Source organism: Streptopelia decaocto, assembly GCF_964273445.1.
Source record: "Streptopelia decaocto genome assembly, chromosome: 2".
Classification (NCBI taxonomy): Eukaryota; Metazoa; Chordata; class Aves; order Columbiformes; family Columbidae; genus Streptopelia; species Streptopelia decaocto.
Window position 1 is genome coordinate 5,379,014 of NC_138655.1, and position 12,617 is coordinate 5,391,630.

At 39.7% G+C, this 12,617-nt stretch overlaps 1 protein-coding gene and 1 long non-coding RNA gene across 5 annotated transcripts in view; one reads left to right on the forward strand and one right to left on the reverse strand.

Moving 5' to 3' along the window:
- Positions 1-12,617, reverse strand: part of LOC309436619 — a 481,462-nt gene that overhangs the window by 332,900 nt on the left and 135,945 nt on the right. The gene's annotated exons all lie outside the window — the stretch shown is intronic.
- The window catches only part of TRAPPC9 (trafficking protein particle complex subunit 9), a 517,306-nt gene that overhangs the window by 130,912 nt on the left and 373,777 nt on the right, over positions 1-12,617 (forward strand). The gene's annotated exons all lie outside the window — the stretch shown is intronic.

Here is a 12,617-nt window from a genome sequence, read left to right on the forward strand (position 1 = left end):
AAAGGAGAACTTTAATTTGCAAACTTCTCCTTGGGGGGCATTGTCTGGTTTCTGTGGTGATTTTTTATGTGTGATGTATTTAAAACCTGATCTACAACATGCCAAATGATGAAGCCAATTCTAACTTTTAAGACAACTCTTGAGTTCGAAGTGATGGTTTTCTGGTCTTGATTATTTAGAGGGGTGTCCCATACATTAAAAAAAATGCAACAGTGAGTAAAATCCACTGTATTTTAGGATTTAATGGAAATTGGAGTGGTGTGGTGGACTGAAAGGGAACAGTGCAGCTTGGCCATCCATGGGAGAGCTTCTCTTTCATTCTATCAAGTATGAAAGAAATAGAGTAGATGTACTTCTGATAAGAGGAGGATGTATACTATGAATACATATATACTACTGGCCTCAGCTATTGTTTTCTCTGTTCTTTTTTGTTGTAGTAGGGCCTTGTGGTACAATGTAGTTTTACATAAGAATAACAGCAATTGGGTTGTTTTTATTGCGACTATAACTTGTGTTGATATCTAGTGGCAAATAGGTGACCTATATGAATTTGGAAAATTCTGGCAGTCTGATTTGCTGTTTGTTTGGTTTTTTCCCTTCTCTTTAAAGAAAATATCGATGGTAAGAGAAGACCATCCTTTTTTTTCCTCTTTCTTTCAGAAAGTCTCTTTAATGAGATTTTAAAAACTTTCCATCGTTATTCCATAACCTGCAAAATCACAACCTAGTATGTGCATTTATCATGGCCCTGCCTTTAAATCTTGACCATAACTCTTGTTTGAAGGGATCAGGTCCTGTAATTCCCAAATGTCTTGGAAGAAGTTAAAACCTCTAATACCCAGTCTTTGCAAAAGAGAAAGAAGGAACGTGATTCTCACCCTGCAGATATGGACCGTGCTCCTGGGTGTTCTACCTGGTATGACAAAGGCTTTTCTCTTCATCCTGGTCTCCTGAAGAAGATTGATAAACTATTCGGTCATATTTCTTTGAGGTCACCAGTTAATGGCTTTCTCAAAACCTTTTTTTCTGTACATCTTTTGCTATTGACACTTAAGTTTTGACGTCCACATCCTCTCTTCCTGAAGCCTTGAATTCTCTTCTACGTTTTTCTCTAGCAGAACTTGGCGCTGTTTTAGTGCAAGAGAAATCCTGCAAATGATCGGTTATCCCGCTGTCCCGTTCCTCATCCTTTCAAGAATCCACCATTAGCAAGTTCTTGTTTGTCTGAAAATTCATTGCCAGCTCAGCATCTCTCTGCTCTATCATTATTTAGGAGAAGATAATTGCTACTAAACTCCTTGTAAGGACTCATTGTGGTTTTTAGACTGTCAGCTTTAGGATCATTAGTGGTAGCACCGCTGATGAGCACTGAATGCTCCATTATGAGAAAAAGGAGTAAACTTCTGCAGAAAGCTGTGAGTCATATGGATGAAGAACTAATTTTTATACCCTTAACATAAGGCCATTCATCTTTTCTTCTTGATAAAACAGCAGCCAAGAATACATCTATCTATTCAAAAATGCCATGTAAGCAGATCAGTGCAAAAAGTATTTGTTTTACCAAGGTAAAAGTAATTTATTTCACATACGGCAACAGGACATTTTTAAGCAGACAGAAATTAGAGAAAGTCGGGCTGTTCAACATCTGTGATAAAATATGATCCCTTTCACACTCCAGAAGTCTGGATTTCTTGTGTCTTGCCATGTTACCTTCCTAGTTTTTTGTCCTCCATTAAAAGAAGGGCTGCAGTTGGGAGATGTCTTTGGTTTGTTTAAATAAGACTTTGTCCACTTCTTGGTCAGGCAGTCTGGATTAAAATGTCCACTGTAACGTTCTGTTGCTGGTCTCCCCTTTGATCTTGGCTGGTTGTCCATTCTGTAGCAGAATTCCATGTATTTAATCCTTTCTGTTCAATTTTTCTCTCAATCTTGTCCATTCTGCATTTTGTTCTCAAAGCACCTGTGTATCTCTTTATTGCAACACTGGCAATGTGAGCTATCCCGCTGAGTCTCTGGGATCCCAAATGCATCTAGAATATTGTGTCCAGTTGTGGCCCCTCAGTTCCAGCAGGACAGGGAACTGCTGGAGAGAGTCCAGCGCAGGGCAACAAAGATGCTGAAGGGAGTGGAGCATCTCCCGTGTGAGGAAAGGCTGAGGGAGCTGGGGCTCTGGAGCTGGACAAGAGGAGACTGAGGGGTGACCTCATTCATGGTTACAGATATATAAAGGGTGAGTGTCAGGAGGATGGAGCCAGGCTCTTCTCGGTGACAACCAATGATAGGACAAGGGATAATGGGTACAAACTGGAACACAGGAAGTTCCACTTAAATTTGAGAAGAAACTTCTTCCTGGTGAGGCTGGCAGAGCCTGGCCCAGGCTGCCCAGGGAGGTTGTGGAGTCTCCTTCTGTGCAGACATTCCAACCCGCCTGGACACCTTCCTGTGTAACCTCATCTGGGTGTTCCTGCTCCATGGGGGGATTGCACTGGATGAGCTTTCCAGGTCCCTTCCAATCCCTGACATCCTGGGATTCTGTGAGATGCTTCCTGATACTTCTTGATGTTTCCTTGATCTTACGAACGTTTAGCACAGTGATATATTCAAAGGTTAGAACTTGAAAAATTGCAGATTTCCTCAGAAACAGTGGATTACTGATACAGAGACAGCACCACTACAAAATTATTCTCATTATGCTTCACTCTGTCTTCTTTCTTCTCATTAAGAGGCAAAGTTACCTGTTCCGTAGCTGCTGAACACATTCATGTTCTTTTTTCCGCTGATATCCGAAAGTCAGAAATTATTTTAAAATTGCTGGTTAACAAAAAAGTGAATGTGCTGTTCTTTTATGTGCACGCCATTAAAATACAATAGCTTCAGTTAATAATGCTGCTTTATGATAAGGGTTTTTATCAGAACCTTTTAAAAAACCTGCCCATTCTGCCTGGAGAGAAAGTAAATTTTGAGGAGAAAGCAGGATTTCAGGCAGCTTGTACTCAATTTCATTACCGGCTTCTTAAATAAATATTCCAGCTGCAGTTATTATAACAAATTTTCCCCTCCACGTTTGTCCAAGAGTTGCTACAAATCCCAGAACGTCGAGCCGAGAGGGACTTTGAAGAGAACATCCAGTCTCTGTCTTGCTGCCTCAAAGCTCAAGTTACAGCGATGTCCAGACCATTCTAAATGAAGATCTGGTGGTGGAAATTCCACAATTTTTATTTAATTATCTCAAGCCTTTGCTGTTGCAGAAAGCTGTAGAAAAAATGTCCTATTTTTCAGTAGTAAATCTTCCTTTTCATGGTTTACATGTCCCCTGTGGAAGCTGTTACCATCCTCTGTGCATCAAACTTTTAATTGCTTAAAAACTGTTACTTGATCTGTTATTTGAGGTTCTTATGGTCATGGCTTAATGCCAGAGTTAGGTTATGCTTGGACTCAATCTTAAGGGTCTTGTCCCAGCAAAATGATTCCCTGATTCTATGGTCTTTTCTATCAAACCTCCTTATTAGTTGTCTCTTCCAACCAAAATGATTCCCTGATTTTATGACCTTTTCTATTGAACCACCTTGAGTCTTAGTCAGAAGAAAGGACTCTAAATAGGAAATAGCTCGAGTTTTAGTCCAAAACTGAATCACTAGTTCATTTGTTGACTTTGGGAGAGATGTCTAACACTGTCATTTCAGGGAAAATCCAATTCAGAATGAAGATCTTCTGCTATGTCTGGTTGAGCATAGTTAGATTAATTTCCCGGAGTGGAAAGTGATTCGGTTACAATCACCAAACTCTTTCAGTTGGAAGCCAAAATTGAATTATAAAAACCAACACTCTAACTAAAAACTGTGGTCCATATAAGTAGCAGACTCAACAATACTTCCACGGATTAAAAAACCTTGTGCTAGTTCAGAAACTATTATTATGGAGATGTATTATGGGGATGTATGGTTGACTTGGCAAATTTTTAATGGCAGAATGACTTTGATTGTAAGTTGAATAATACCGTATAATCTTCTGCTCCTTTACCATCGGGTGTAATGTAGTTCCTGGAACTACAACAAACTGTTTGAGCAATGGTAGAATTAATCCTTAAGTTTTTGCAATTCTGCGGTTTCTTTTAAAAAGGCCTTTATGCTGTAGTTATAGTAAGAAGAAAGGTCACTGAGCACTATCAGAGCACATTTGGAGAAAGTCTGGGCAAACACTTTGGTCATCTGTGATACAGAGTTTCTTGGATGTCATATAATTGTAATTTATGACTTTATTCAAATGTTTGTTTGTTTTCTTTACACTTCTATAGACCTGATGGCAGAAGGCTCACAAATAAGTAAAAGAATAGAGAACATAAATGCCTGTTATACTGATTGGAGCTTAAGAAAAAAATATGATATTCTTATTCCCTTAGAGTTTTAAAATTGCTTCACCAAAGTGCAAGAGGTGGGAAACATGGAATAATCTCCATTAAAAAATGTGAGAGACTGTATTAATTATCTGGTGGAGTTGTACGTAATGTCAACATGTTTAACAAAAAATGCACTGTATAAGTTTGAACTAAGATGAACAATAACTATTGATTATGGAGGCTCAATTCAATAGAGTCCTTTAAATAAATACTTTGCCCTTTAATATATGGCTTAATTATTAATAAATTCCATTTCACTCAGTTTCCGTGATCAGTTTCAATTGCTTTAATCAATTACAATTTGTGATGCTTCACAACTAAATAGGGGGATGAAATCAGACAATACATTCTTCCACTTTTCTTTCCCTTTCTTTCCCTTCTTTTCTTTCTGAAGGTCTTAAATGTTGTTTAAATGAAATGTTGAATTTATTATCACATACAGCGGTTCCTTGCAGGGATGAAGATGTCTGGCATTAATATATTGGTTGCCTATAAATGTATTTTCAAATACCGATACGTTGAGCGAGGCCAAGTTAGCAGCGTACACTAAAAGTGTGTGAAGGTTCAGATTTACTTTATATATACATGGTGTATGCTTATGGAATTTATTTTTACTATTTGTGATTTAATACACACTGAGCACTAGTCCTGTTATTTTTGATAAAACTTGGCATATTGCTGGAGGCATTTTAATTTAAAGAAGACTGAATCCTTTTAAATTTGGAGTAGCAAAGGGATACATGTGGAGCTGGTTATTCGGTTTACCTGAGCAGTTACCTTGTTAAGCTGTCACCTTGAATGGAATATATTAAGTGATTTACTACAAAAGAAAACATTTTTTCCTAATTGCCATGAAAGTTATAGATATTTTAGAAGACATTATAACTCATTTGCTCTGAACCAAAAAGTGCCTTTGTATGTCACTAATTTTTAAGCTGCAGAAGTTTTTATATCAACAGTGGAGGATGAAATATCGGATAAAACATTCTGGAGTTTAAAATCTCTTGATGCGTTTGATAATGTGTGAATGCATAATGCTTTACGCGTTGCCTTTTTTGATGGAGAGAAGAAAGATTTAATATAATACATCTTTTATTGATGTCAAACTTCCCCAGGTGTAGCCAATGAGATTAGTGTTTCTGCAGAGTTTTGAGGCTAAACTATACATTTTAGTGTAGGTATTAATCCTTTTACACATTGTTAAACATTTTTAACTTAGTCTGGGATTACATGAAGACACATGGTGTCCTAAAAAGTCTTTAAGGTTGTTTGAAGTTACCGTCCCAAATTTCAGCCATCACCTGATTTGCTCGGCGCTTCCCGATGTTCTTGTACATAATTACACAAGATAACCTAGGAAAGCAGATAACTCCTTCCTGTGTAGCTACATGTTTGCATTACGCACAGTAATATTAATGTGGCCTTCACTAGATGTTCAGATGTAAAACGGTGATAGCTTTTTGTTTCTAAGAACATATTTCGTTGGGTTTAGTGGACTCAGCTATAATTGTGTGCTCGCAGTTGACATGACTGATTAGAATTGTTTTTTCTGGTTCCTGTTATAATCAGGTATGTAGTTACTACCATAAAGAAGAAGAAAGTGTTTAAATTACTTGCACATATAACAAATGGAAACTCCCTTGAGATTCTATAGACAAATTAAGATTTTGATCCAGCAGGCTTTGAATAGAAAATGTCTAAATTTGCATTGATCGTGTAGACGTATTCACACCATGAAATGCTCAAGGCTGGAGCTTTATTTTTAGACCAGGTAGTGTAGACAGACAAAGCACAGCCTGTGCTCTTTCTGCTTAGATGTGTGGTCCATGTGCAATAGTGTTTTTCTCTCTTGGGCTTTGCGCCTGTTGATTTCTATTGACTTGGGACGGAACATTCAGCTGATCCTCTGCAAAAATTCTGTTTCTTTGGCTATCTGAATATGATTTTCCTCATGAACTTCATTTGAGCCCTTTCTTTCCCCCCCCCCCCCTCTTTTCTCAGTGGCTTAGGCCACTTTTAATGTGCTGATTTTCATTTTTTAACTTTAATTTTTCTTCACAGAAAGGGTTGTCAGGCATTGGAACAGGCTGCCCAGGGCAGTGCTGGAGTCACCATCCCTGGAGGGGTTTGAAAGACGTGTAGATGAGGTTCTTAGGACATGGTTTAGTGGTGGACTTGGCTGTGTTAGGTTACCTGTTAGATTTGATGATCTTAAAGGTTTTTTCCAACCAAAATGATTCTATGATTCAAATTCTAAAATCTTTCTGTAACATGGCCCTCTTGACATTTTGTTTTGTACTTCCCATAGAATTCACAGAATCCCAGAATCCCAGAATGTCAGGGGTTGGAAGGGACCTGGAAAGCTCATCCAGTGCAATCCCCCCATGGAGCAGGAACACCCAGATGAGGTTACACAGGAAGGTGTCCAGGCGGGTTGGAATGTCTGCACAGAAGGAGACTCCACAACCTCCCTGGGCAGCCTGGGCCAGGCTCTGCCACCCTCATCATGAAGAAGTTTCTTCTCAAATTTAAGTGGAACCTTTTGTGTTCCAGTTAGAACCCATCACCCCTTGTCCTGTCACTGGTTGTCACCGAGAAGAGCCTGGCTCCATCCTCCTGACACTCACCCTTTATATATCTGTAACCATGAATGAGGTCACCCCTCAGTCTCCTCTTCTCCAGCTCCAGAGCCCCAGCTCCCTCAGCCTTTCCTCATTCTACTATTTGCAATGTGCAAGGCTTCCATTCTTAATAAAAATATAGACCATGAACAGTTCCTTTAATTTTTGGAACTGTTAAGGGTGAGTGCAATGTAAGTGACAGATTTATTATGGTTCCCCACCTATATTTAACTCGGATTTGATGATCTTTCTGACAAGCTACTTGCATTTAGACTAAGTCAGCAGTTCTCCATGATGAGACATGGGCTGGGACAGGACAACAAATCATCTGAAAGGGACAGAAAATAGAATATTCCATGGCAAGATGTTAGGGAAGACAATTTAAAGTAAACATTGCAAGTGATATCATTGTGAATTTTAATCTGTCAATTTGATGTCTGCGAAATGCTGAATGCTTAACTTTTTTAGTTACACAGATATAATGAGTGAAATGAGCAATAGTGTCAAAGACACAGGAATAATTAGCTCTTTACAGTCTTAACAAGCAGAATAATGTATTGCTTTAACAAAAGTATAAGATTCTACATGCTGCATTGTATTTATTAACCTTTTTGAGTTCCTATTATGATCCTGAATCAGTTCTGTGCGTGTTTTTCTGCTTATTTCCAGTATATGCTTTATTATTAACAAGTGCACTGGACTCAATTGGGAATTTTTTAGAATTATGACACTGAATGAATTTATTTCTTAAATATGAACAAATTTTCATTGTGAGGTGGAGAAAAACCCTCTCAGTTAATAAACATCTTCCACCTCAAACTTGGATGCCCCTTTCCCCACATTGTTTGCTGTTCTCAGATCTTCCTGATAAAGTTCCTTTAATTCTCAGGTTGAGTAGGCGGTGCTGGTGAAAAAAACAGATCCTTTGTGAGACAATTCAGTGAAAAACATCCGAGAGCTCCGCTGAATGTGTGTGCAATTAAAACATTAAAATATTGCTCTGCAAAACACTTATTACACCATCCATCATGATCACTCAAAGGAACTGCTACTTTAATAGCAGGACCAGATTTTGCTTTGTGTAGCTGTGAATTTAACGAGCAATTTGCTGTTAAAATATTTGGAAAATTTGAAGGGAGAAGATGTGCAGGTCGCATTTTGACTGTTGGGCTTTTTACAAGAAAAACATCTTATATTTGAAAGATAAAACTTGTAAGTATCACACAGAAAATCCAATTACAGAACTTTCTCCTGTTTCTGATGCTCTCCTGTGTGTGGTGCTGTGTATCTACAGCAATACAAAGCTGAGGTTTTTTGAGAAGCTTTTCTATACGTTAAAATATTTGACACCAACTTCTTCGCTTGCATGAAGTAGAAGAAAATATTCCACATCTATAGATAAATCAGCAACCTGGAGCTTTGCGTGCGTGAATTGTCTGTCACATCTCATGTTCTGACTGATATAATAGCACTTAAAAGATTAGTGGGTTCTGATAATAATGAGTTAAAATATATTGGGTTAGCCCTGAATTTCTTACTTATCACGTAATTCTAGGCTTAGAGATGAGTGCGGAGATGTATACCAAAAGTGAAGAACACGCACTGTGTTTGGGATGAGGAAATTTGTTAGACAAGTGTGCAGGTATTTGAGCTTTGAAGTTCAGGACCATTCTCTTTAGCGTAACTACAAACTACGGAACAATCACTTTACACATTTTTTTAACATAATATAAAGTTTCTAACTATTTCCTCTGCATTACAATGGTGGGCGTTTCAGCGAACGTGCGGTTGGGTTTTTGATGGCGGTGTAGCGCTACGAATTAGGAAAAACTTTAAGCAAAACAGATTAATAAATCAATCAATTAATAAATCACTGTGTAACACTGAATTTCTTTGTTAAGAGCTTCAACAAATAACACAGAATTCCAAGCTTGAAATCTCAGTCCTAAATAGGAAGAAGACGGTATTGAATCAATGCTATGGCCTGGTCGGCATGGTGGCCTGTTCAGGAGACTGGTTGATACAGTCTCTTGGGAGGCAGCTCTGAAGGGCAGAGGAGTCCAGGAAGGGTGGATGTTCTTCAAGAAGTAAATTAAAAGCACAGGAGCAGGATGTCCCCGTGAGCTGAGAGATGAGCTGGCGGAGAAGAGGATCAACCTGGCTGAACAGAGAAATCTGACTGGAACTCAGGAAAAAAATGAGAGTTTATGACCTTTGGAGGCAACTCGAAAGGACTACAAGGCTGTCGTGAGGTTATGCAGGGAGAAAATTAGAAGGGCCAAAGACCAGCTAGAACTTAATCTGGCTACTGTGGTAAAAGACAATTCAAAATGTTTCTATAAATACATTAGTAACAAAAGGAAGGCTAAGGAGAATCTCCGTCCTCTATTGGATGTGGAGGGAAACATGGCCTGGAGAACAGGAGCTGAGGGGAGACCTTCTGATCTCTGAACTGCCTGAAAGGAGCTTGGAGCATGGAGGGGGTTGGTCTCTTCTCCCAGGTAACAAGTGACAGGATGAGAGGAAATGGCCTCAAGTTGCACCAGGGGAGGTTCAGATTGGATATTGGGAAAAAATTCTTCACAGAAAGGGTTGTCAGGCATTGGAACAGGCTGCCCAGGGCAGTGGTGGAGTCACCATCCCTGGAGGGGTTTAAAAGACGCATAGATGAGGTTCTTAGGGACATGGTTTAGAGGTGGATTTGGCAGTGTTGGGTTAATGCTTGGTGCTCTTAAAGGTCTTTTCTAACCGAAATGATTCAATAATTGTACCAATTGCATGATCTTAGGGAGATTAGAGGGGTTGTGAATTTTGAATACAGTAGTAAAGATGACTCCATCTGTTCTCTTAAATTGGACGGGTGCTGCACTGGGACGTGAGACAGACCAAATGTGCTGACATGTGTTTTATGGAGCAGTTGATTAGAATGCAAATATAAGTCAATCCTTTGCATTTTCCTGGGGAACATGACCTGGTTGAAAATGTGATTTTGGAGCTAATGATTTTGGTATACTTGGAGACAGCCCTACCAGTCAAGTGAAGCAGTGCACAATTTTGTAAAGCTACGTGAAGGAAATATTCGTGCAAATGACAAAAGTTGTTGAAAAGGAACAGAGCAGCTGAGAGTTAAACCTTAGGCAGTGTGGAAAGTCTTTGAGGGCACCTTCTCAGAAGTTCTCAGCTGTAGTTTGTCACGTCCTGCATTCAGTCATATTCGTGCTTGAGGAGTGATTGATAGATGGCAAAGACGGTGCCAGTATTCTCAGAATTCCAGATCTGGGACGCTCTGTACTGCTAAGCCTGATGTCTCTATTGGACACTTGGATAGAAACTGTAATACAGAATTAGTGGACGCGTGAGCATGTCCGATACGCTGGGGAAAATGCTTTTTCATTTTTATTTTAAAGTCAGTGCTTCACAGTCCATGTGTTCCATGCACTGGAGTTGTTTGAAGATGTGAAGAAACACTTGAAGGAGGGAGATGATGGAAGTTTTCCTGGATTCTGAGAAACACTGAGCAGGCTCAGAGGAGAGAGGTTCAGTGGGGGTCACTAAATACATAGAATTCAACTTTGTTTCAAGGAATCTCACTCTATTTGCACCTGGGAGAGTATAAACTTATAACAACTTTCTCTGAGGGCTGTACCATTGGTGAAATCTTATCACAGTTATAAGACTCTTCGATTTTAGATTATATTAGTGAGGCTCAGTAAATTTAGGTGAGTGGGTGTCTACACAGGGAAACAATTGGACTTGCTGCCTTTAACTGGAAAATAAAGAAGAGTAAATGAGCATTGAAAACACACTGTCTCAAATATTTTTGAAGACGATGCGGACTGGCAAGTACCAAGAGATAAACAGGAGCTGGATCTTCTGATGCAAAAGGTCCGGAGTAAAAAGCATCTAGTTTTTACATTGTTGTTCTGATTATTAACTTTTTAAGATGTCATTTGCATTAGAATTGTTAATGCAAGCCAGGGTTTATTTTTGTTCCCTGTTTGCATGTTCATGTGTTGATTCTTGAATCAGACAATTCAAAAAGGCATTTCAAAATGGGAAAGTGAATATAATGTGATGTTACAGTTTTGAGAGAATGAGTGAAAACGTGCAGCTACTTTTAGCACATTTGGTTAAGTTTCTATTATAACGTCCATTATATGGAAGATGCCTAAACACCCTAATTATTCTCTCCCCAATGAGTTGTATGTTGTCTTGGCCTTTCTTTATCTTTTTAAACGAGTGGCTGAAAATATAAAAGGATTTCATTTGTATGAAGCAGGAGAAAGGGAGAGCAAGGCCTGGAATGTCTGAGTAACATGGGCAGAGGGTGAGTAGTGTGTAATAACTATATATTTGCTCTGCAGAACAACATTTATTCTTGACGTCATTCATAAAGCTGTCATGCCCACACCACAATAGAGAATTACTTCCCCCTACAAATTTCACAATCTCTTGCAAGCTTGTTTGACAGGGCACATGACAGGTCGATCAAAACTGGGAACCTCCTGTGACAAAATTCAAGACAAGTGGCAATCCTGTGAGTGGAAAAGGTGGAATTTCTGTATGTCAAAAGCAACCCCATTTTTATTTAAATTACTAAGAGTCATCTTATCATTTTTCCTTTGCGTTTTTCTATCTGTAGTATTTGAAATATTAAAATGAGAAACACACTGTCTAGCTGTACTACGCTTTTCTGTCTTCTTATTAGAACAGTTTCTTACCATAACTTTGAATCCCTCCTTTATCTCGTTTAGTTGGAAGGAATGAAACTACAAAATAAATGTCAAAACCCGATATTTTTCTTGTGTTTTTCCCTCAAAATATTAGAGGTTTATGGTCAGTGAAACAGGTGGGCTGGGGGCTGCTGGGGGCTCGCAGGCTGCTGGGGGCTCGCAAAGCTTGTGAGATCTTCTAGCTGAACAGGTGCTTTAATGAAGCCAATTAAAAAGAGCAGAGAAGCCACAGGCAACGGTGGGCAATGGTGGACACACAGTCCATAAATCAAGCACAAACGCTACATTGCGGTGCCTGAGGACATGAAGGATTTTTTTTTGTTGATTGAGGATATATTTAGAATGGTGCAGGTTCCAGTTCAAGCTGGGGAATGACCTATTAGAGAGCAGTGTAGGGGAAAGGGACCTGGGGGTCCTGGGGACAGCAGGGTGACCATGAGCCAGCACTGGGCCCTTGTGGCCAGGAAGCCAATGGTACCTGGGGTGGATGAGAAGGGGGTGGTCAGTAGGTCAGAGAGGTTCTCCTGCCCCTCTACTCTGCCCTGGGGAGACCACACCTGGAATATTGTGTCCAGTTGTGGCCCCTCAGTTCCAGCAGGACAGGGAACTGCTGGAGAGAGTCCAGCGCAGGGCAACCAAGATGCTGAAGGGAGTGGAGCATCTCCCGTGTGAGGAAAGGCTGAGGGAGCTGGGGCTCTGGAGCTGGACAAGAGGAGACTGAGGGGTGACATTGTTAATGTTTACAGATATATGAAGGGTAGTGTCAGGAGAATGGAGCCAGGCTCTTCTCGGTGACAACCAATGATAGGACAAGGGGTAATGGGAACACAGGAGGTTCCACTTAAGTATGAGAAGAAACTTCTTCAT